Here is a 24551-nt window from a genome sequence, read left to right as displayed (position 1 = left end):
CCATCTTGGTTTCTGCCCAGGATACTGCCTGGGCTCTGGTAGAATGGGCCTTGACTTGTAGGGGTGGAGGCTTGCCTGCCTTTACATAGGCCACCTTGATTACTTCTTTGATCCAGCGGGCTATGTTTCTGGTGAGGCCGCTTCCCCTTGTTTCTTCCCGCTGTGAAGGACGAATAGGTGGACCGTCTTTCGTACGGATTCCGATCTTTCCAGGTATCGGACTAGGAGCCTGCCGACGTTAAGATGGTGAAGGAAGCGTGAGTCTTCCGAGTCCTTATGCTCGTCTGGAGATGGCAGTGAGATGGTTTGGTTTAAGTGGAAATGAGAAACCACCTTTGGAAGGAAGGAGGGGACAGTGCATACCTGAATGGATCCCGGTGTGAATCTGAGGAACGGTTCCAGACAGGATAGTGCTTGAAGTTCGGAGATTCGACGGGCTGAACATATTGCCACTAGAAATGCAGTCTTCAAGGTAAGGAGCTGTAGGGACATTCAGCATGAAGGTCTAAAAGAAGTTCCCACTAGGAAGTCGAGTACTAGATTGAGATTCCATAGGGGTAGCAGCCACTTTAGTGGTGGTTGGATTTGCTTGACCCCTCTCAGGAAGCAGAAGACGTCTGGATGGGAAGATAGACTGATGCCGTCCACTTTGGCTCTGAAGCAGGCCAGCACGGCCAGTTGAACCTTGATGGAGTTGAGAGACAACCCCTTCTTCAAACTGTCCTGCAGAAATTCCAGGATCATGGGAATTTTAACTGTCCGCGGAAGAATGTCGCGGTCTTCACACCAGGCTTTGAATATTCTCCATATTTATATGTAAGTTAAGTATGTGGAAAACTTGCATGCTCGGAGCAAGGTGTCAATCACTGCCCCTGAGTATCCGCTCTTCTTCTGGCGAGTCCTCTCAATGGCCAGACCGTAAGCAATAATCGAGTTGGGTCTTCGTGGAGGATCGATCCGTGCTGGAGCAGGTCCCTGTGTGGAGGTCGACACAGAGGGTTCCCCCTCCAGAAGTCTTCGCATGTCTGCATACCATGCCCTTATTGGCCAGTCCAGGGCCACTAGAAGTTCTATATTGCGGATGAACCCGCCCAGCAGTGGCCATGGAAGAAAAGCATACAGCAGGACTTCCTGTGGCCAGGTCTGGACAAGGGCATCGATCCCCTGGGATTGTGGTTCTCATCTGCGGCTGAAGAAGTTGGGGACTTTGGTGTTGGACCGGGTTGCCAAAAGATCCATGGCTGGAGTTCTCCAGCGGTCTATTATTAGCTGGAAGGCTGTGGTTGACAGTCTCCACTCGCCTGGGTCTAGACTTTCCCTGCTGAGGTAATCCGCAGCGATGTTGTCTTTTCCTGAGATGTGGGCAGCCGAGATCCCTTGTAGGTTTGCTTCCGCCTACGCCATTTGGGGGTGTATTTCCAGGGATACCGCTTGGCTTCTGGTTCCTCCCTGTCGATTGATGTAGGCCACTGTTGTGGCGTTGTCAGACATGACTGACAGATTCGCCCCAGAGTCTGTGACTGAATCGTAGGCAGGCAAGTCTGACTGCCCAGGCTTCCAGCCAGTTGATGTTCCATCCCGACTATTACTTGTTCCATTGTTCCTGGGCAGTCAGTGGGCTCCCCACCCTCGTAGGCTCGAATACGTGGTGAGCAAGATCCAGGTTGGTGGGGATAGCCTTACTCCCTTGCTCAGGTGGTCTTGTAGCCACCAAGGGAGCTGGATCCATACCTCCGCCAGTAGCTGGAGGCGGACGGTGTAGTCCTGGGACATCGGGTTCCATCGTGACAGTAGGGAACGTTGTAGTGGTCGCATGTTGGCCCTTGTCCATGGTACGATTTCTAGGGTTGATGTTATGAGTCCGAGGACTTGGAGGTGGTCCCATACCGTGGGGCGAGCACCGTTCAACAGTTTTCTCAACTGGCCCATCAATGTCCTTCTCCTCGTACGGGGAAGAATGACCTTGTCCTGTTGAGGGTCGAATCGGACTCCCAGGTATTCCAGAGACTGGGAGGACTGCAGACAGCTCTTGGTTGTGTTGACGACCCATCCAAGGGCCTCCAGGAGATTCTTGACTCTGGTGGTCGACTGATGACTTTCCTCTGGAGATTTTGCCCTAATAGCCAATCGTCCAGATATGGGTGAACGAGGATTCCTTCTTTCCTCAATGTCACCGCCACTAGGACCATGATTTTGGTGAATATCCGAGGGGCTGTAGCTAGCCCGAAGGGTAGCGCTCGGAACTGGTAGTGATGGTCCAGGATCTTGAAGCGTAGGAAGCGCTGATGATCGTGATGGACCGGGATGTGCAGATAGGCTTCTGACAGGTCCAGGGAGGTCAGAAATTCTCCGGGCTGTTCTGCCCTTATGACCGAGCGTAGGGTTTCCATGCAGAAGTGTGGTACCCTGAGGTAGCGGTTGACTGGCTTGAGGTCCAGGATGGGTCGGTACATTCCCTCTTTCTTGGGGACGATAAAATAGATGGAATAGTGTCCAGTATTTTGTTGGTGCATGGGCACTGGTGTTATAGCCTTTAAGGCGAGCAATTTGTTTAGTGTGGTTTCCACTGCCGTCCTCTTGGAGGGGGAATGGCAGGGAGATTTCACAAATTTGTCTGGAGGGATGTTGTGGAAGTCCAGAAAGTATCCCTCTCGAATGATGGTTAGGACCCACTTGTCTGACGTTATCTCGACCCATCTTTGGTAGAAACAGGCAGGCCTGCCCCCTATGGCTTCTTCCTGTGGATGGGTCTGTTGATTCTCATTGTGGGGTGCAGCTGGGGCCTGGACCTGAGCCGGCTCCCCTCTTGTTGTGTTTGTTCCGAAAGGACTGACCCCTGCCTGCGGGGCGAGGTGCTTGGTATGTATTCTTGTACAGTCTGAAATGCTGTGATCCTCTGCCCCTGGATGTTCGGGGAGAGGGGCGTTGGCTTCTCTTGATCTTGTCCTCCGGTAGCCGAGGTACTGGAGATTCACCCCATTTGTCGGCTAACTTCTCCAATTCACTTCCGAACAGGACGGTTCCTTTATTTATTTATTTATTTATTTATTTATAGGTTTTTATATACCGATAGCCGTTTGCACATCGTATCGGTTTACAGATAACTAAAACTTTTTGACAGTGTCATTATACAGAACTTTTGGCACTGCCATTACATAGAACAGTAAACTTTGCATACAAGAAATAAACATCAACAAACAGTAACTGGGTAACTATTTACAGGGAACGAAGGTTCCTCAATTGGAAGCAGATGAGGGAAAATTAACAAGAGCACATAGTGACGGTAGTACGTGGAAAGCATTGTAATCAAATCAAGAGGTCATAGGGGAGAAGGTAATTGAGAGATAAAGACAGCAGAAGCACATTGTAAAAGGTGATACAGGGAATGCATTATACACAGCTTAGGGGGTTATCAGGAGGATGATTGCTGAGGGAGGGGTAGGCCTGTAAGAATAGCCAGGTCTTTAGGTTTTTTTTGAATTTGGGTGTGGATGTTTCAGTGCGCAAGTCTGGGGGCATAGAGTTCCACAGGGTGGGGCCAGCAAGGGAAAAGGCTCTGTTCATTGTGGAAATAAGATTGGTGGATTTGATAGAGGGGGTACGGAGTGTCCCTTGGAGGGCAGTGCGAGTCGGTCTAGTGGATGTGCGAGAAAGCAGTGGGGGGTTGATCCAGTCAGTATTTTCATTGGTGATGCTTTTATGAATGAGGGAGAGAACTTTGAACAGGATGCGAGACTGTATTGGGAGCCAGTGGAGATCGATAAGGGTAGGAGTAATGTGGTCACGTTTCCTGGAATTGGTGAGGATGCGTGCTGAGGCGTTCTGTAGGAGTTGTAATGGATTAGTATGTGTTGCAGGGAGACCAAGGAAGAGTGCATTACAGTAGTCTATTTTGGAAAAGATAATAGACTGTAGTACTGTGCGAAAGTCAGTGAAGAATAAGAGGGGCCGGAGTTTTTTGATAGTTTGAAGTAGCAGTCAGTTAGGATAGATTTAATGAAGGGTTTGAAAGAGAGCTGGTTGTCAATGAGGACGCCCAGGCTACGGGTGTGGGAGGGGAAGAGCGTGGAGGAGTACGCAGTGGGAATGGAGAGAGAGGAATGTTTGTTGGAGATGAGGAGTTCAGTTTTTTGCGGGTTAATGGCAAGGTGCATGTCAGTGAGTAGCTGGTTGATAACCGTCAGGCAGGATTCCCATTTTTGAAGAGCAGTTTGGAGGGAGTCAGTGAAGGGGAAAAGGATTTGGACATCATCTGCGTAGATAAAGTGTTTGATGCCAAGATTAGTAAGGAGGGTGGTGAGGGGGAGCATATAAATGTTAAATAGAGTAGAGGAGAGAGAGGAACCCTGGGGGACGCCTTGGTTAAGGCTAACTGGGTCGGATTCATTGTTGCCAGTGGATACTGTATAATGACGATCTTGTAAGTATGATTTGATCCAAGAGAGGGCAGTGCCGGAGATTCCTATGTTACTGAGAATGTTGATTAATATGATGTGGTTAACAGTATCAAAAGCTGCAGATATGTCTAACATAGCAAGGAGAAATGAGTTCCCAGTGTCGAATCCTTTAGTGATGGTATCCGTCAGGGATAGCAGCAGTTTTTCAGTGCTCAGGTTTTTCCGGAAGCCGTATTGTGTGGGAGGAAGGATGTTGTGTTGTTCTAGGTGATCAGATAGGCGAGAGTTGACTAATTTTTCCAAGATTTTAGATAGGAAAGGGAGATTAGAGATAGGTCTGAAGTTAGCTAGAGTAGAAGGGTCAAGGCTGGGTTTTTTAAGGATTGGTTTCACCACTGCCTGTTTTAGGAGTGTAGGGACTATACCTTGCTCCAGGGAACAGTTGCAGATGGATGAGAGAGGTTTGGCAATAGCTTTGGGAATAGATAGGAGAAGTTTAGTAGGAATGGTTTCAGAGGGGTGAGAGGAGGGTCTCATTTTTTTTAAGATGTTTTCAATTTCAAGGGAAGAGGATAGGTCGAAAGATGAGAGGGTAGAGGTAAGGTTGAAAGAAGGCAGTTTCACGGTGTTAGGGTTGGCTGCAAAGCGTGCAGTGAGAGAGGACACTTTGGTTTGGAAGAAGTGAGCAAGTTCATTGCAATGTTTTTTTGTGGTGGGAGTAGGAGGTTGAGTGGGGTTTGAGCTGGTCAGATTGGAGATCATGGTGAAGAGTGCTTTCGGATTGTATTGGAAACTGTGAATCTTTTTGGCATAGTATTCACGTTTAGTTGAGAGAGTAGTATTCCTGTATTGGTGCATAAGCTGGTAATAGGCAGTTTTGGATGTTGCAGAGGGGTGTTTGCGCCATTGCCTTTCTAAGGTTCTGAGACGAGTTTTGAGGTTCTTGAGCTCTGCGGAATACCATGGTTTCCTGTTTGGATGGGCAGGTTTAATGGTTTTTGTAGTAATGGGGCAGAGCTTGTTTGCTATGTTGAGGGTGATGTCGTGCCATGAGGTGAAGGCCTTGTCGGCTGAGGAAATATCAAGTTGGTTGGAAACGTCCGAGCAGGCCATAGTGAGGGTGTCGAGGGAGCATGATTTACGGTATTTGAAGGATTGCGCCTGGGTGGGGGCAGGGGGGGAGGACTGTTGGACAGCCAGGGTGGTTTGGATGATAGAGTGGTCGGACCATGGGATGGGGGTGCAGTATGGTGAGTTGATGACAGTGAGGGGGCTATTGATGAAGATAAGGTCTAGAGTGTGGCCGGCCTTATGAGTAGGGGAGTGTATGAGTTGTTTAAAACCCATGGCTTCAAGGGAGGAGAGGAAAGCATCACAGGCAGGGGAAAGAGGAGTGGCATCGACATGAAGATTAAAATCACCAAGAATTATGGTAGGAAGGTCTGGGGAGAGAGAGTCTGCAAAGAATTCGATGAGAGGGGAGGAGTCATTTTCTAGCAGTCCTGGGGGGGTGTAAATGAGACAGATTTGGAGGACGCTGGATCTGAGAAATCCAATTTCATATTGTTTGGGGAGGTTACATTTTATGGAGGAGAGTTTATATTCTTTCTTTACAGCCAGGAGTAGACCCCCACCTCTCTTCTTTTTCCGGGGTATAGAGAAAAAGTCGTATGTTTCGGTAGGGAGCTGGTTAATGAGGGGGGTGTCATGGAGCTTAAACCATGTTTCTGTTATGGCGCAGATTTCGGGGTTGTGATCAGTAAGGAGGTCGTTGAGTAAATGTGTTTTCTTCTGGAGGGATTGGGCATTGAGGAGGAGTATAGATATCAAAGAAAGGCCAAGAAGTTGAGTAAGGGGGGAAATCAAGATGGGTGTGAGTCTCCTTTGAATGTGTATAGGAGGGTAGGGTTTGAAAGGGGAGATATATGAGGGGTATCTCTGTTGGTATGGAAAAGGACAGCAGCATGTGTAGGGGGGCATTTTTTTTTTTTTTTTTTAGGTTTGTTTTACTATTATTGGGGGAGGGAGGGCAGAGGGGGGGGGAGGGTAGGGGACTGACAGGTGTTAATTGTATGGAGGTGCTATCAGGGGGACGAGGGGGGAGCAATCACAAAGTGAACATGGACATAAGAGGGTAAAACACATTAGCCAAGTAGTTAGGGCGCACGAAGGGGCGAACAAAGGGGCAGGCCCCTTTGTTGCGCTCCTTCGTGCGCACGACGCCTGGCGCGCGACGCCTGGCGCGCGACGCCAGGGGAGGGGTTCTAGTTATGAATCCCCAGCGAGTCGCCGACGAGTGAGGTCACAGGAGCGCCGGTGCTGCGATTGGCTGGCTGCCCACGTTGCGGCAGGTAAGGAAGGGCCTGTTGGAGCGGAGGGCCGGAGGGTAGAGCCTCGCGATCGGCGGGGGAGCCCGTTGGGGGGAAGGGTGAATTTAAAGGGCCTTACCCCGACGGGCTTTCAGCGCCGATTGCGCAGGCCCGATCAGCCACTTGCCCCTGATGTCCGTCGATGAAAGAGAGAGAAACCGGGACGAGATCCAGTTATGAAGCCCCAGCGAGTCGCCGACGAGTGAGGTCACAGGAGCGCCGGTGCTGCGATTGGCTGGCTGCCCACGTTGCCGCAGGTAAGGAAGGGCCTGTTGGAGCGGAGGGCCGGAGGGTAGAGCCTCGCGATCGGCGGGGGAGCCCGTTGGGGGGAAGGGTGAATTTAAAGGGCCTTACCCCGACGGGCTTTCAGCGCCGATTGCGCAGGCCCGATCAGCCACTTGCCCCTGATGTCCGTCTATGAAAGAGAGAGAAACCGGGACGAGATCCAGTTATGAAGCCCCAGCGAGTCGCCGACGAGTGAGGTCACAGGAGCGCCGGTGCTGCGATTGGCTGGCTGCCCACGTTGCCGCAGGTAAGGAAGGGCCTGTTGGAGCGGAGGGCCGGAGGGTAGAGCCTCGCGATCGGCGGGGGAGCCCATTGGGGGGAAGGGTGAATTTAAAGGGCCTTACCCCGACGGGCTTTCAGCGCCGATTGCGCAGGCCCGATCAGCCACTTGCCCCTGATGTCCGTCGATGATCCAGTTATGAAGCCCCAGCGAGTCGCCGACGAGTGAGGTCGCCGACGACCTCACTCGTCGGCGACTCATTCTCGTGAGTTTCGTCTCGGAAGTCGCACCGGCTGACCAGCTTCAGAGCCAGAGTTGCCTTCTGGCAGCCACAATGGATGAGACGCCCCTGGCTGAAATGCGCACCAGATCGAAAGTCGCATCAGTGAGGAAGGATATTGCTGGTTCTAATGTTTCAAAAGGCGTGGTTGAATTCTTGGCCTGTGATAAGCATGCGCGTGTCACCACGGCACAGAAGGCAGCGATCTGCAGTGACATAGCTGCTGCCTCAAATGACTGTTTAAGGATGGACTCCTGACGTCTGTCTTGGGCATCCTTGAGTGCCGTTCCTCCTTCGACTGGCATGGTGGTGCGCTTTGTGACCGCGCAGACCATGGCATCCACTTTGGGAAACACCAGGAGATCTTTGGCTAAGGGTTCCAGTGGATATAGGGCTTCTAGGGCCCGTCCTCCCTTGAAACTGGCCTCCGGGGCATTCCATTCCAGGTCAATCAGCTATAGTACGGCTTGTAGCAATGGGAAATGGCGTGAAGCCTGACGGAGCCCGACCAGAAGAGCGTTCGTCATTGGCTCCGCTGAGGCGCTTGTGTCTGGGATGGCCAGCTCCCTCAGGCTCCCGGACACGAGGTCTGGTAGTTCGTCACTGGAGAAGAAACGCATCATGGTTCAGTATGGTTCCGTTCCTGGAGGGATTTCCCTTTCCTCTGGGGAGTCTTGGTCTTCCTCCGAGAAGTCCGTGTCTCCTAAGGTTAGGCTTTTGTCCAGGGGAAGCACGTTACTGGGAGGCAGAGAAGGGCCTGGGAGGTTTGGATCTTCTAGTAGACGCTGTGGCTTTGGTGGCGCAGACTGCGCTTGGACGAAGGTTTGCAGCCCTTTAAAGAATTCCACCCAGGAAAAGGTTCCTGGGTCTATACTGAGCCTAGCAGCGTTCCCAGAGGGCCCCGTCTGGAGGGCCGAGCTGGGGATAGAGAGGTCCGGGGTACTATCAGTGGATCCGGATTCCTGTACTGGCTGGGGGGAGGGGGGGGGGGGACGACGACTTTGTCCTGGTTCTCCCAGAGATGTCTCGCACTGTAGGCCACAGGGCAGTAGCTTCTTCATGCTGCACAGCTCTTATGTGGCAGGCTGGGCAGAAGGCTTGTGCTTTGGCTTTCTTGGCCGGTGGTGCCATGGTTTGTGCGCATAGGAGCGTTTAAACCCGGTCTGTGCGTTTATATGCGTGCGCCAGGAGGCTTAGATATGCGCTCCGGGTGCGCCGAGGGTGTGCGTGCAGGCTGCAAAAATGTGTGCAAGCCGGTATGTGCGCCGCTGTGCACATAGCCAAACTTGTGCGCCCGGCGTTGTTGAGCATGGCGTTATGCGCCCAGCACCCTCATGCACCTCGCTGTGCGCACGGCCCCTATGCGCGCACCGCTGTGCGCACAAGAATGTTATGCGCCCAGCTTGCCACTGTGCGCACGGCTCAGTTAGGCGGACAGTACGGCGATCACAGAGGGAAATGGCACCGGCGACCACATAAGATGGCGACCCCGCCCCCGGAGGGTCTCCACCTGGGAGGACCCTCGAGCCAGATCGGGGTCTAGCCTGGACAGGGCTGCTCAACCCAATGGGACAGACGTCAACAGGCGATCTGAGCGGCTATCCGAGCCACGGAGACTTATGAAAGTTTTCTACCTTACCTTGTCTCTGCGCTTCCTGGTCTCGTGCCAGGCAGTCTCTGTCTGCGGTGGGAGAGGGAAAATACCTTCACCGCCGCGCTCGGTCTTGCACCCGCTGCCTTTCAGCCGTTTCCTCCTGGGGGCTAAGTCCACGCCAGGAACCGGCTGCCGGACCGAGGCTTACCTCTGAGTGATCTCAGAAATCACCTCAGGAATCCTTAGGTATCACCGCAGGAGAGCGGGGCTCATCTTGTAGAGGTAAGATTTTGGAATTTTCTTTCTTCTTTGGGTTTGGATTTTCTAACGCCGTGCAAGCGTGTGTAGAGTCCCAAACTGCTATGGAGACGGAGAAATACTGAAGAGCAAAGCTTCCTGCAGGAAGCAGCAAAGGCCCCTCCTCCGCCTCATCCGCCTCCGAGGGACACGCCCAACAGACGGCTGCAAGGCAGCCATTCGGCTGAGGCCAAGTAGCCCTTAAATCAAAAACCACCCAGACGCCACGCGTCGAACGCCACGCGTCGAAGGAGCGCGTCAAAGGGGCTGGCCCCTTTGTGCGCCCCTTAGTGCAGACCGGAGTGCAGACCACCGCAGACATCAGGTTCAACACCGTCCTACTTACTTAACAACCAAACAACTGCAGTAAGTACAGAACAACTCTCAAGCTCTCGCCCTACCACCGTAGGCCCCCGCGCCGACCACGCTGGGATTTAGCTCGCTTTCTGCCGATTCGTCTCGCCGACACCCATACAACCGCATCGAAAGGCCCCCCTACCGTTAGCTACATCACCGTGAGAGGAACGCCAGAGGCCTAACCCAAGTCAGCAGTGCGCGCCGCCTACTTACTTCATTTTGACGCAACCAAACTTGATTTAATAGGCACGGAGCGATCCCAGGAGTCAACTAAGCATACATCCAAGGATCCCATTGTCCAAGGCTCATACTCATAACTGCCTCTTCAACACTCACTCAGACTCGCCAGCTTGCAAGTAACAGCGACAGCAATCATCCTACCTCAAGTAACAACCAAGTAACAGCGAGTAACAAGCAAGTAACAGCGACAGCAATCATCCTACCTCACCAGCAACCATCCAGCCTCACCAGCAATCATCCAGCTAAGACAGCTCTCATCCAGCCACACCAGCAGTCAACCAGCCTCGACACCATTCATCCAGAGTGTCCAATACCTAATGCAACATTTTCAATATCACACCACTGTTCCCAACTAATTGAGACACAATAATGCACCTCTGCACCATTCCTAAAATCTGGCAAAAAATCAGAAAGCACACAAAACCTGCAATTCATCTCATCTCACGACAACAAAGACTATTACCAATAATGATCTCACCGATAACTCAATTTCTTGGACTCTCATTATTTACCATAACACTATTCAACGTTCAGTCGCTCTCCAAAAAAATGGACATCCTCAGTGACTACCTCATAGAAGCCAACCCAGATATCTGTGCAATTACAGAGGCATGGCTAAAACACACAGATACTGTACTCATAAATCAACTGCCCATACAATCTTACGACGTATTCTCCGTCCCAAGACCCAAAAAAAGAGGTGGAGGTCTCCTCCTTGCAGCAAAAAAAGGTCTTAATATTACCTTACAACTTACCAACTCCTCCAACAAACTTGAATTCTCCCTCTTTAAATCGGAACAAATCCAAATAGCTTTAGTCTACGCACCACCAGGAACCTTAGAATCGGATCCCTCTCTACTGATAGAACTTATAGCCAAACACATAAACGCCGACAAACCTGCTATAATCCTCGGAGACTTTAATTTACACGTAGATGCTTCTCCACAATCCATCAACTGCCAAACAGTTCTTTCCTCTCTCAACCATTTGGGCTTTACTCAAATTATCAACAGTTCTACCCAAAAGGCAGGCCACACTCTGGATCTAATCTTTATTAACGATCCCTTTAACATTCATACCAACCCCACTTGTTCACCAGTTCCATGGTCAGACCACAAAGTTATCCACACAACCCTCAATATCAACAACCCACCACCTCAAACCACTAACAAAATCACCATCCACTTCAGGAAACCATGCTCTCCAGACATACTCAGTGAAAAGATGTCTGAAGCATTAAAGCAACTGGACCTCACAGACGCAACAACTGCAACTACTTCTTGGATCAATATTAACAATAAAATTGCAGATCAAATCTGCCCAACTACAACCAAAACCATACAACCTACTCTAGACAATAGGAAACCTTGGTTTACACCCGAACTTAAATCCCTTAAACAATCTCTCAGAAAAAAAGAACAAAGCTGGAGAAAAAACCCAACCACCTCTACACATGCCATCTACAAATCCCTCCTCAACAACTACAGGAATACAATCCTTAGAACAAAGAAAGAATTCTACGGAAAAAAAATACACCACTTTATATTCGACTCAAAGGCTCTCTTCTCATACGTCTCCTCTTTAACCAAACCATCTCCGCCTACTATCCCAGACCACCAAGCCCTCAACAAAGCAAACGAACTAGCCAACTACTTCAAATCAAAAATCACTAACCTTACCCAATCAATCACATCCAGCAACTTTACTCTAACTCACCACCTCACATCCTGGCCGCAACAAACCACAAGCCTGGATTCATTCGAGCTCACTTCTTCACTGGAGATTGAAAACACACTCAAAAAATTCAAACCTTCCTCCCACCCATCAGACCCAATACCAACAAATCTCCTCATCGCCATACCAAACACCATCTCAAAACCAATTGCAGAAATTATCAACACATCCCTTTCTCAAGGTTTAGTTCCTAACCAGTTAAAATTGGCAATACTTAAACCATTACTAAAGAAACCAAACGCTTGCCCATCAGACCCAGCTAACTTTAGACCCATCGCAAACTTACCACTTATCGCCAAACTGATGGAAAAAATTGTCAACAAGCAACTGTCAGATTACTTGGAAGATCATAACATTCTATCCCCAGCTCAATATGGATTCTGAAAACGCCTAAACACCGAATCTCTCTTACTATCTCTCACTGACACAATCCTCGTTAATATGGAGCATAAACAATCATACCTGCTTATTCTTCTAGATCTTTCCGCTGCATTTGACACGGTAAAACACTCCACTCTAATAGACCAACTAGCCAACATAGGGATCAAAGGCACAGCCCTTAGTTGGTTCCATTCCTTCTTAAGCAACAGATTCTACAAAGTAAGGATAAACAACAAAGAATCGCATCCAATCCTGACAGAGCAAGGAGTCCCACAAGGATCATCACTTTCACCCACCCTCTTCAATATTTACCTCCTCCCTCTCTGCCATCTACTCTCAAACCTTAAGCTCACCTATTACCTATATGCAGACGACATACAAATCCTCCTTCCGATTACAGAATCCCTTCAAAAAACCATCACTTACTGGAACGAATGCCTACAGCCCATCAAAAACCTACTCTCAAGCCTCAACTTAGTAGTGAATGCTAATAAAACCGAAATGCTCATTGTCTCCCAGGATCCACGCACAATCTCTTCCAGCCTTTCTCTACCAAACACAAACAACTCATTCTCATCTGACGTCAGAGACCTTGGAGCATGGCTTGATAATCATCTAAACCTAAAAAAGTTCGTAAACAATACCACAAAGGACTGCTTTTACAAACTGCAAGTCCTCAAAAAACTTAAACCCCTCTTTCACTTCTCCGACTTCAGGCTAGTACTACAATCCATCATTCTTTCTAAGCTAGACTATTGCAATTCCCTGCTACTTGGTATACCCGCCAACACTATCAAACCATTACAGATGGTTCAGAATTCAGCGGCTAGAATTCTAACTAGCACTAACAAAAAAGATCATATCACCCCAATCCTCCGGAACTTACATTGGCTACCCATTAAACAAAGGATACTCTATAAGGTACTCACTATCATCCATAAAGCGACAAACAAACTAGCTCCCATCACATTAAGCTCGCAACTACAACTACACACTTCCTCCAGACCAATCAGAAGCGCATACAGAGGAACACTGCTTGCTCCACAAATAAAATCATCATTGAGCAAACGAGCGCTATCTTCAGCAGGCCCACACCTATGGAACACGCTTCCCCCAGATCTTAGACTAGAACCCAGTCATCAAGAATTCAAAAAAAGACTGAAGACTTTTCTCTTCCAACAAGCTTTCCCAGACACTTAAGTGACAGACAGACTCCCTAATTACTAAGTATCCTAATTACCCTAATTATGGTCACTGTATCCAGTACTAATTTTAAAATATCTACAACTGGACAATTATCTTTGAGATCAAAAATTTACTTTATTTCATATATATATTTGGCATTGCTTATATTTATATTTATTGCTACGTTAAATAGTTATACTGCTTATATAATATATTATATTTCTTTACTTATTACTATTTATTACCAGTTAAACTATTATTTCTTTATTTAGCTCTATGTTAAATTGTCAACCAGTTATACTGTTCCATATGTTCTACTGTTCCATGTAAAGCTCAGCTCTCTGTTGAGCAGTTCTTCGTTTTATGTAAACCGGAGTGATTTGTAGTCCCTACAAGAACTTCGGTATATAAAAATTAAAAATAAATATAAATAAATAAATAAATATGTAGTGCTGATGTCAGATTGAAATCTGACTCAGTCTCCAACTGCTATCAGGAGCACACTATACCCATTGGTCCTGAGTCCATCTGCTACACGCTGGGAAAACTATGGAATACACATAGTAAGTGATGGTAGGTAAAAAACAAAATGGCCTTTCCAGTCTGCCCAGTTGAGATTCATCCTTCTTTGTCAAAAATTCATATAAAATTCCTAAATGCAATAAAAAATCTCCTTGGGCCTGCCACTTATTCTCTCCACCCTCTTCTCATACCTGTGCCCTGCGGCCTTTCGGCATCATTTGGGCACAGCTAGTGCACTGTTGGACGTCGGGAGTGGGGCCCAAACACAGGACACATACTTCGTGAGGGTCCGTAATGAACCTGGGGCACTTACAGAACCCAGTCGCCATCTTTTTAGAAAAAATAAAGGTGGCGCGCGGTCGGGGCCGTTGGGTACCAATGGAAAAACACTGCCGGGAACCGACCACGAAGGACGAGGTAAACTTACTGGCGTCAACGAAGGTCAGTGGTCAATGAGGGACCCTGGGATGGGGGAAAATTTTAAGGTTTTTGAAATAAATTTCCGTGAGGAAAAAGTTGTGAGGAATTCTCACAGAGCTCCAGAAATCCGGACAAAAAGAGACTGAAGGGGGACCCCTGCTGGATGCAGGGTTGGTGGCATGCTGGGCATGCTCAGTGTGCCAGTCAAAGTTCTAGAAACTTTGACAAAAGTGTTCCGTGATTGGGCTCCACCCTGATGTCACCCACATGTGAGGACTACCATGCTGCTTGTCCTGGGAGAAAACAAACATCTAACATTTTGATAAATTTATATGAAAACATGATGAAGGAGAAGAAATAGCTTTGTTTTGTATTTCTTTCTGCCTTTCATAGTTTAATCTTTCTTTCTTCCCCTCAACAAGCTACTGGGTTCTACATTATTTCTGACTTTTTCTCTCATTACTGCATTAGGTTCTTGATCTTGTAAGTCTGCAGTTCTGTTATTTGATACAGATAGGGATAGACAGTCCTGGAGATAAATGACATCAATTTCTCTGAGTTGTTCACAACTCTGCATCTCTCAGAAAAACAGGGTACACCTTTTTCCTCTTCCCTTTCTATTAAAATTACAATGGGAGATTGGATTGACATCTTACATAAAGTATAGCATGCAATTCCTCGTTCCTTCATCAATCGTCTAGGAATATCAAATTCTGCTCATCAGCACTCTGGCATACTTCTAATACTGGGTGCCTAACAATCATTATAGGCAACTATCTGTACAAATAAGGCATTTCTGGAAATAATTACTGCAGCCCTGGCTGCTGCAGAAATGAGACAAAACGAAAAAATAATTTGAAGATGAGGTAAATAAAAACCAAGGCAGGAAGGTAGTATAAACTGTTGGCTGTTCAGAGATGTTGATGGTTGCACACCACCACACTTAGCAGATCACATACTGTTCTTTTGCTCTGCACAGAAAATTATATAGGAGCTTTGAGAACGTCAATGGAAAGCTATTAAAATTGCTGTTTGTCATTCAGCGAATATGGCCCCAGCTGCTGCTGGGTCCTGTAGAACTCCTACACATTAAATTCACCTTTACCCCATTCCTCCTTATAGCACATTAGCAAGATTACTTGTCCATCAATTGTCTGCTCTGATAGCAGAGAATGAAATTTCTAATTTATGCCATCATTATAAAAAGTCGGTTCCTTCTTACTGAATAATCTCACAGCATGCATATATCTTTTAGTTACTGTGCTACTTGCACAATACAATGAGGATAACTTTCAAACAAATGCACATGTTGGTATATATGCGTGTATCTGGTCATGAGCAGATATATATATATGCAAGTATTTTATAACTCATGCGCATTGCATACACGTTTTATAAAATATGCATATCTCTATCCCACAACATGTGCACATATGTATGCCTGTGTGAATACATGCAATGTACCAAAATCACATACATCAATGGATTGAATGCGCATATTTTTCCTATCTGTTTTAAAAATATACACGAGTATAATTTGTGCCTTCCAATGAGAAGGTGCTTCTAAACCTATTTCACTATCAGGCCGATACAGTACAATGCGCTCCGATGGAGTGCACTGTTAACCTGCTATTGGACGCGCGTTTTCCCTTACCCCTTATTCAGTAAGGGGAGGAAAACGTGCGTCCAACCCACGGCACCTAATAGCGCCCTCAACATGCAAATGAATGTTGATGGCCCTATCAGGTATGCGTGCGGGATACAGAAAGTAAAATGTGCAGCTTGGCTGCACATTTTACTTTCAGAAATTAGCGCCGACCCAAAGGTCGGCGCTAATTTCTTCCGGTGCCAGGAAAGTGCACAGAAAAGCAGTAAAAACTGCTTTTCTGTGCCCCCTCCGACTTACTATCATAGCGATAGTAAGTCGGAGGTCCCGAAAAGTAAAAAAAAAAAAAAATTTGAATTCGGCCCGCGGCTGTCGGGCCGAAAACTGAACGCTCAATTTTGCCGGCATCCGGTTTCCGAGCCCGTGACTGTCAGCGGGCTCGAGAACCGACACCAGAAAAATTGAGCGTCGGCTGTCAAGCCCGCTGACAGCCGCCACTCCTGTCAAAAAGGAGGCGCTAGGGACGCACTAGTGTCCCTAGCACCTCCTTTTCCCCGTTTTTACCGCGTCACCTAATTTAAATACAGAATCGCGCACACCAGCGAAGGGCCGGTGCGCGCGCCGGGAGAGCGGGCATTCGTCCGCTCTCCTGCGGACTTTACTGAATCGGCCTGTATATAAGCTATAGCAGAGCATCAAGAATAGTCAAATTTCTCAGAATTATGAGGTGCATAAACTCATATCGACAGCGCTATAGTCCCTCCTCTTTAGCTGAAAAAAACGAGATAGCATTCTTCTTCTATACAAAGACAAAAACAATGTGTCCTCAAACAGACAAGTATCAATTTTTTTCTAAAGGGGCAGGCTTGGCTTTGAGATAGAAAATCAACTCCTTACTAGGATTATAGTAATAGTTTCTAACTGCATCAGAACGAAATGAATCACACCTCTGGGAAGAGTGCACATGAGAAAGAAAGTAGTATCCTAGCATATTGTATGGCAGAAAACGCCACCTACTGCCCAGTTCCAAGGACATTCCCTACCAGCTTATGACATTGGAAGTTTCCCATGATATTAGTATAGGTCTAAAATTTGTTCAAGTGGCTCAGGAAAGCAAAGTTGCTTACCTGTAACAGGTGTTCTCCCAGGACATCAGGATGTTAGTCCTCACATATGGGTGATATCATCAATGGAGTCCTATCACGGAACATTTTTGTCAAAGTTTCTAGAACTTTGACTGGCACACTGAGTATGCCCAGCATGCCACTAAACCTACATCCAGCAGGGGTCCCCCTTCAGTCTCGTTTATAGCAAAAAGTACGAGCGAAAAATAAAATAATAAAACGTAAGCAAACCCAACTCCATGGGGTGGCAGGCGGATTTTGTGAGGACTAACATCCTGCTGTCCTGGGAGAACACCTGTTACAGGTAAGCAACTCTGCTTTCTCCCAGGATAAGCAGGATGGTAGTCCTCACATATGGGTGAGAAGCGAGCTACAGGATGCCCGAATACAGTGAACCAAAGCACCCAACGACATGCAACAGGCACAACAACAGGGTTACTGTTGGTTATGAGGGCAGCCTGAATTTCACAGCGGGTTGTAGGTAGAAAGTTGGGTGTTTAAACTGGAAACAAATTACATAGGACAGACTGGCCAAAGACGGAATCTTGCCTGCCAGCCTTGTTCAGACAACGAGCTGTGAAGGTATGGAGAGAATTCCACGTGGCAGCTCTACAGATGTCAGCAATAGGTACAGAGCAGAGGTGCGCCACTGACGTTGCCATGGCCCTGACCAAATGCGCTTTCATGCGTCCCTGCTGCTTAAGGCCTGCTTGTTGGTAGCAGAAGGTTTATAAGCACGACCATAAAAAAGACTGCTACTATAAACTTCATGTAATAAAAAAATTAAGACCTCTCCTTCATTAAAATGATTTCAGAACTGTTCTTCAGGCTTTAATTTTTTCAAAAATTGATTATTATAATACCGTACTTTTAGGCCTTCCAGCTTCTACGATCAGACCCCTTCAACTATTACAGAACACAACTGCCAGAGTCCTGACCAATTCTCAGAAAAACGAGAGCCAAGATGGCTGACCCATAAGACACGCCGGAGGAACTCTCCTAGTACTTCTTAATTTCCTTTTGGAATTATTTCTTCAATTTGGAAATTTTGCAGGATGCCGCACACAAAGTGTAAAGCAAAACTAAAACACGTTTTACCTGTAAGAGAAGAAGGCACCCAGCAAACAAAAATCAAGAGTTTCTTTGATAGTACCCCTAAAGCGCCGGAAACGAGGGCTGCTGAGAGAGACAACCAGAAGCTCGGTTCTCCCTCTATGGCCGAGGTGATTTCGTTGAGCCCAGGGGCCCCAGAGACGCCATTTCCGTCATGAGGTCAGACTGGGGTTGAACAGGAAGAACTAACGTGACTCTTGAGAGTGAGAAGGAGGGAATCGGCGTCCCCACATCTGCATGGAGAGGGCGGAGAGAGAGCAAATGAGGCAGATGTGAGGGTTCCATTGGGAGGAATCACGTCTACACCCAGGCCCCCCACGGCTCCACTGGCAACAAACATCGAGGAACCCTGCAAGCCTCAGGAATTACAAAAACTAATTTCAGGTACTATGTTTTCTTTTGAGTAAACCCCCGATTGTGACAATGGACACTGTATGGTTGGCCCTGATATCTATCGAGTCAGCGATAGCAACTTTAACCCAGGCATTTCTAGAATCTAATAAAAGAGGTTTAAATATAGAAAAGACAGTTATTCAAAATCAGGAAAAACTTGTGAATATACAAGAAAAGATAACATCGATGGAAAAAACACAAGTGAATTTAATTAAATCAACTAACATTGCTGAGAAAAGATTTGAAAATATCGAGAATTCTTTGCGATATTTGAACCTCCGGGTGGTTAACTTTCCCGAGTTGAAAAAAATGTCGACAGTGGATATGTTTAAAACATATATGATAGAATGTCTTAAAATTCCTAAGGAGATCACTCCGGTGATTTCCAAAGCTTTTTTCATATCTAGGAAACCTATGACATTGCAGGGAACAGAAACACAGGAGCAGCACTCAAATTTAACAGAGATACTAGAGATGTTGAATCAAACTGAAATCTTAATAAGAGGAACGCTGTTAGTTTCCTTCACATTGGAATGAGATAGAAATTTAGTTCTGAAATGTTTCTTCAGAAACAGGAGGACATATTACCATGGACAACAGGTCTGGATATATCCAGATATTGTTCGTTTGACAAGAGCGCAGGAAAAAGTTTATTTCAATGAGATCAGAAGTAATAAATAGAGGGGCTAGTATGATACTTAGGTATCCATGCAGATGTCTAGTGAAATATCATGGTGATAGATATGTATTCCTAGAACCAGAACAATTAAGGGGTTTTCTGGATGGGAAGGTATGAGGTATAGAGCTGGGATAAAAAGGGGGTGAATGGAATCTTATGTGTCGGTAATTCCTATGTTAATTGGTCGCAGTATGAGCTCCTTTTTACCTTTGTATTTTCTTGGCTCCATATTACCTTAGGGGCGGATTTTAAGAGCCCTGCTCGCCTAAATCCGCCCAAATCCGGGCGGATTTAGGCGAGCAGGGCCCTGCGCGCCGGTAGGCCTATGTTCAGCAAGCGCAGACCCCGGGACTCGCGTAAGTCCCGGGGTTTGGTGAGGGGGCGTGTCGGGGGTGGGCCCGAGCCGCGTGGCGTTTAGGGGGCATGTCGGCAGTGTTTTGGGGGCGGGCCGGGGGGCGTGGTTACGGCCCGGGGGCGTGGCCGCGCCCTCCGGACCCGCCCCCAGGTTGCGTCCCGGCGCGCTAGCGGCCCGCTGGCGCGCGGGGATTTACGCCTCCCTCCGGGAGGCGTAAATCCCCCGACAAAGGTAAGGAGGGGGTTTAGACAGGGCCAGGCGGGTGGGTTAGGTAGAGGAAGGGAGGGGGAAGGTGAGGGGAGGGCGTTAGAGGATTCCCTCCGAGGCCGCTCCGATTTCGGAGCGGCCTCGGAGGGAACGGGGGTAGGCTGCGCGGCTCGGCACACGCCAGCTATACAGAATCGATAGCCTTGCGCGCGCCGATCCAGGATTTGCCCGGCTATGCGCGTATCTACTAAAATCCCGCGTGCTTTTGCTTGCGCCTGATGCGCCAGCAAAAGTATGCCTATTCGCGCGGTCTGAAAATCTACCCCTTAATGATCTAGAGATTTAAATATATGAGACGTTTTTGATTGTTTTCTTTATGTGAATATGATATATAATCCCTATTTTCTAATAGTTTCTGGATATTGTTATATATCTGAAAATGCAAAAGTAAAAATTAAAAAAAAGAAAAAGAAAAACGATCATATAACACCTATTCTGAAGGATCTGCACTGGCTCCCAATATCACATAGGATTCTCTTATTATTATTTATTATTTAGGGCTTTTTTATACCGACATTCATGATACCAATCATGAATGTCTGTATAAAATAAAATATATTAATAGCTGAATGTCTGTATAAAATAAATGTCTGTATAAAATAAAATATATTAATAGCATTAATAGCCACCTCTTATAATGTTATTATATATATATAATTATCTGATCTTCATTTTCCTTCTTACTCCAAGTTATTGATTCCCTGTTACATGTAACTGCTTTTCTGCACCATTGTTCAAATTGTAAAGTTTATTGCACCCCTGTTTCTTGTGAACCAGCATGATGGGACTACCGTCTTGAATGTTGGTATATAAAAAACTTAAATAAAATAAATAAATAAATATCATATCGGTTTACAAGAAACAATGGTGAAAAAAACATTAACATCAACATGAACAATAGGCGAAGAGAACAAGTGAACGAAAGTTACAATAAAACAGGGGTACATGAACTGGGAGGAGGAAGAGCCAGAGACATGGCTAAATCAGCGATAAATAGTATCTAGTCTTAATTCAGGATTATAATAAAACATGTACTCAGGGACTGGATTATTTCAAATATATAAAACTCTTTTATATATAAAAAATATATATATAAAAATATATATATATAAAAAATATATAAGACTCTTCAAAGTCTAACATTAATCCATAAAACACTATATAATGAAAACGTGGAATGGCTTAACGCCTCTCTCCATTTTCAGACTCCCCAAAGAATTACGCGCTCAGCCAGCAATGGTACTTTACCAATTCCATCCCCAAAACTAGCACACCTCACCTCTGTGAGAGAACGAGCCCTATGTTAGCAGGCCCTCACATATGGAACTCTTTACCTCAAGAATTAAGACTAGAGCCTAACACTCATATTTTTAAGAAAAATTTAAAGACCCGGCTGTTCCAGAAAGCTTATACATAACTGCTACCGACACTCCGCTCAGTTTTGTATAAAACATTTTAAGCTGTAAAGCAGAGCTTCTTTTATACAGCCTACAGTTGTATCTGTCTTCTTTTAGTCTCACTTTTAGAACTTTTATTGTACATTTTAATTGATTGTTTTCTGATACCTTTGATGTAACTATTTGTCTTGTTTTATAACTGTGTTTTTATATATCATATTGTAAACAGATGCGATGTTTCGAACAAGCGTCTGTATATAAAAGCAAATAAATACATAAATAAACTGTAGTTGATACAGTCCGCCAGCCAGGTGGACAGGGTCTGCTTGCCCACTGGAACTCCCAGTTTGGTTTTATCAAAGGAGATAAAAAGTTGGTTGGACTTCCTAGGGGCTGCAGTGCGGTCCAAATAGAAGGCTAGCACACGTTTGCAGTCCAAGGAATGCAGTGCCCGCTCACCTGGGTGTGAGTGAGGTTTTGGAAAAAAGGTAGGAAGTATTATGGACTGATTTAAATGGAAATCAGAAACTACCTTTGGCAGAAATTTAGGGTGAGTGCAGAGTACTAAACGGTCGTGGAGAAATTTGGTATAAGGTGGGTATGTTACCAGTGCCTGTAGCTCAATGACTCTGCGAGCCGAAGTCAAAGCAACCAGAAAGATCACTTTCCAAGTGAGATGTCTAAGCTCACAGGAGTGTAGGGGCTCGAATGGAGGTGGCATGAGCCGTTCTAGCACAACATGGAGGTCCCATGATGCAATTGGGGGAAGCGGTTGAGGCTTCAACTGGATTAAGCCTCTCATAAAGCGCCCTACCAGGGGTTGCACCAAAATTGGGGCATTTCCTGCACCTTTGTGGTAAGCGGCTATAGCACTTAGATGCACTTGGATGGAGGAAGTTTGTAGGCCAGACTCCAAGAGGTGCCAGAGGTAGTCCAGGAACCCTGTTGTGGGGCAGGAAAAGGGATCTATTTCTTTTGTCGTGCACCAGAAGGAGAATCTTTTCCACTTGGAATGATAAGATTTCCTAGTAGAAGGCTTCCGTGAAGCTACGAGGACCTGCGACACATCGTTAGAAAGGTCAAGTGATTGCAGAATCAACCCTTCAACATCTATGCAGTCAGCGACAGGGAGTGGAGGCTCTGTGTTAGAGTTGGATCTGTGCCCAGGCGAAATGTTGCTGGACTGAAAGGTTGTGAAGGATGGGAAACCAAACATGCCGGGGCCAGTATGGGGCTATGAAAATCATTGTGCCCCGGTCTTGTCGTAACTTCATGAGAGTCTTGCTGATAAGTGGAATTCGAGAGTATGCATATAGAAGACCTGTTGTCCTCAAGTGGGCGAAGGCATCCCTTGGAAGTGTCTTGCGGCTGTGGTGTAGAGAGTAGAATTGGTCTACTATGCGGTTGTGAATTAACGCAAAGACGTCTATGTGTGGGTGGCCCCACTGTTGGAAAATCGTGTTCGCTACAGTGGGATCTAAGGACCATTCATGGAGATGAAAGGTCCAGACACAGACATACATGCTCTCTCTTTCTCTCATTTACACACAGGCTCTCAATCACATACTCAGATGCTCCCTCACCAAACCACCTTTCAATCCGACACAGATGCACATGCTCTCTCTTTCTCTCATTTACACACAGGCTCTCAATCACATACTCAGATGCTCTCTCACCTAATCCAGCTCTCAATCACACACAGACACACACGCTCTTAATCATACATACACATGATCTCTCACACACCAAGGATCTCAATCGTACACACATACTCTTTCACACTAACAGGTTTTCAATCACAAACTTACACATACAGGTTCCCAATCGTAAACTTACATTCATGCTCTTTCTCTCTCTCTCTCACTCACAGGCAGGCTCTCAATCACAGACATATTCTCGTTCACATATACAGGCTCTCAATCATTCACATACATGCTATCTCACTCACACATACACACACAGGATCTCAAACACACAAGCTTGCTTGCTCATTCACTCTCTCTCCCTCCCCGGAACTAGCAGCAGCCTCCTCCCAACCCTAAACTCCTTCATTTTCAGCCCTCACGGAGAAAGGAGTCCCATCGGCCACGGGGGTTGACGTTCTTCTTCATTTTTCTCTGAGCGTGCTGCTCATTCCTCAGGCAGCTCCTCTCTTCTGTTCTTCGGGCCAACGCTGACCACACTAGCAAGGTCTCTTCTTCCCGCACATGCACCCGCTGCTCACCACTTCCTCTTCCGGCCGCGGGGGGCCAGGAAGAAGAGACCATACTGGTGCCGCTGACTCCAGCTGTTCTGCCGCATTCCGCCCGGGCTGACAGCATTTTAAGCCCGGGCGGAGGACGACTGGGGAGCAGCTGGGTCAGCGGGGGACCGGGAAGTGTGGCGACACACCTGCGTGTTCTTGGCGACACACCAGTTGAGAACCACTGGTCTAGAGTATTGTGTCATGTATAGCTGGTAGGCTGTTATAAGTGCCATCAGCATAGATCCCTGGAACACCCTGTGGCCGAAGGCGTCCAAGGACTTCTGCTCTTTGGCAGGAGGGGCAGAAAAATGAGGCCAGGACCTCTTAGCCTTTTTCTGAGCTGATTCAACCACTACGGAGTGGTGAGGGAGCTGGCTCTTCTGGAATCCTGGAGCTGACTGAACCAGGTAGGTAGCATCAGTTTTACTGTTCACCGGTGGAACTTTACCTGGGTGTTCCCAGGTATGGTGTAACAGGTCAAGTAGAACTTCATGGACTGGAATTGCCATCACTTCTTTGGGGGCATCTACAAATTGAAGAACCTCAAGCATTCTATGCCTGGCATCCTCTCCAGTTTGCAACTTAAAAGGGATGGTTTCAGATATTTCCTTTATAAAGCTGGCAAACGATAGATCTTCTGGAGGGGAGCGGCATTTTTCTTCTGGAGGTGAAAGCTCTGATAGGATGTCCTCAAAATCCTGAGAGTAAGAGGAATCATCACCCCAGGGGTCGTATGGTTGGTCTCCTCCACCCTGCCGGCCTTCCGATGGAGGCAGAATTGCAAATCCAGCCGGATCAGGAGGTGGCACCGATGGAATTGATGGAGGCACTGATATAGGTGGAGGCGGAAGTATACCCCGATGGCCCCGGAATTGGTTCCGGCATCGGTGGATCTCGCTGTTCATCGTCTGACAACAAAGGAATCAGGGTCAATGCCAGTGGAGGAACCGATGGTCTCAGAGGCATTGTCAGTCCGGAAGGAGCGGGCACCAATGAAAGTGTGCCGATAAGGTTGTCTAACCTTTCGAGGAGCGAAGCCAACATCGCAGGCACCAGGTCAGGCCTCAGCATGGAAGTCTGTGCCAGTAGCG

At 47.1% G+C, this 24551-nt stretch overlaps 1 protein-coding gene across 1 annotated transcript in view; it reads right to left on the bottom strand.

Moving 5' to 3' along the window:
• The window catches only part of AGAP3 (ArfGAP with GTPase domain, ankyrin repeat and PH domain 3), a 1011227-nt gene that overhangs the window by 940515 nt on the left and 46161 nt on the right, over positions 1 to 24551 (bottom strand). The gene's annotated exons all lie outside the window — the stretch shown is intronic.

This window comes from Rhinatrema bivittatum, chromosome 2 (assembly GCF_901001135.1).
Source record: "Rhinatrema bivittatum chromosome 2, aRhiBiv1.1, whole genome shotgun sequence".
NCBI lineage: Eukaryota > Metazoa > Chordata > Amphibia > Gymnophiona > Rhinatrematidae > Rhinatrema > Rhinatrema bivittatum.
This window is presented reverse-complemented; position numbering and strand designations above follow the sequence as displayed.